This window comes from Penaeus monodon, chromosome 28, assembly GCF_015228065.2.
Source record: "Penaeus monodon isolate SGIC_2016 chromosome 28, NSTDA_Pmon_1, whole genome shotgun sequence".
NCBI lineage: Eukaryota > Metazoa > Arthropoda > Malacostraca > Decapoda > Penaeidae > Penaeus > Penaeus monodon.
Genome location: NC_051413.1, coordinates 27,957,672 through 27,958,969, shown reverse-complemented (window position 1 = coordinate 27,958,969; position 1,298 = coordinate 27,957,672). Strand labels below are relative to the sequence as shown.

At 45.5% G+C, this 1,298-nt stretch overlaps 1 pseudogene; it reads right to left on the bottom strand.

The window, feature by feature from the left end:
- LOC119591137 overlaps nucleotides 1–395 on the bottom strand; it is a 4,516-nt pseudogene extending 4,121 nt beyond the window's left edge.
- Nucleotides 396–1,298: the final 903 nt, after the last annotated feature.

The following is a 1,298-nucleotide window of genomic DNA, read 5'->3' as shown; positions in this document are numbered from 1 at the left end:
TTTTTTTCAAGGAAAAGATAACTAGGGAAAGGGCACAACAATGATGCGGCTTTAAGAAAACGAAAGCCCTTTTATCAATAACACAACCCGTTTCAAAGGGAAAGATAATTACAGAAGCAAGATTGGAGTTTTTTATTTTCATAAATTAGAAAAGAATCCTGCCTCCTTATTTTCATATCTGATAGGAGCGCCATGATGTTTCCCAAAAGACAGCACCTCCATGGCTGAAGCCTGAAGAGAAGCTAGTTGGTGTGGGCGTTGAAAAACGAGCCTCCATGCACGCCGTGTCCCGTTGAAGGAGCTGGCGTGGATGTTGGCGCTTGAAACGCCGTGTCCAATGCTGGGACGAAGTCCTCCGCTGAAAGGAGCCCCATGCCCCGCTGAAGAGCCGCCATGGCTGCCGCCGTAGACGGGACGCTGGACACGCTGTGTCCTCGACCAAACCCCTCCCCCGTGGCCACCACCCACGCCAAAGGATCCTCCATGCGAGGCGCCGTGTCCAGACACAAAGGAACCGCCGTGCCCATGGGCCGCTCCGAGGGGGGGTCCAGCGTGTCCCACGAATCCTCCTGGGGGTGGGAGCGAGTGTCTGCGGTGGCGCAGGGGCCAGGAGGGCCAGGCAGAGGCTCAGCTTAATCGGATTCTGAAAGACATTCACTCTGTTTTTTTTGCTTCCCTCGGTCCCAAATAAAAATAATGTCATAGCTATTAGGGAACATCTAAAAAAATAAGAAAAATTTCAGTATCAGATCGCATACATATCTATAAATGTATACATAAACCACCTACACATACAAGTCTATTTGCTTTGTAAGATATTCCTGAACTGTTATTCAAGGGTTTTCTCTGATTGAAATTATTATCGAAGTATAGAAATGTACTCATTCTGACAGCACTATTTTCCTTCTCTGAACAGTTCATACCCGAATTCAGAGCATGAACGTAACACCACTAGCACCGTCCTTCTCAGGAGCATCCACCTACCATGTTGGGAACGATCTGGATGCCTTCGACCCCACGAATCCACTTTTATAGAACGGACTTTCCAGCCAGACAGGAAGGTCACGGCATAGCCTTCGAAATAACCAAGCGTTGATCTCTAGGTCGATTTTATTTTCTTAAACTACACATAATACTGCTATTTGGATAATAGTGCTCCAAAAAACACGTATCGGGCCACTTTCTATTGTTTTCCTTTCTTCTAGGAATTTGATATTTACTAGTTATCTTTATATCAAATTTCCAACAGAATTCCCTTAATTATCAAAAGGAAGTACCTGTAAACACAAATTGTTTTT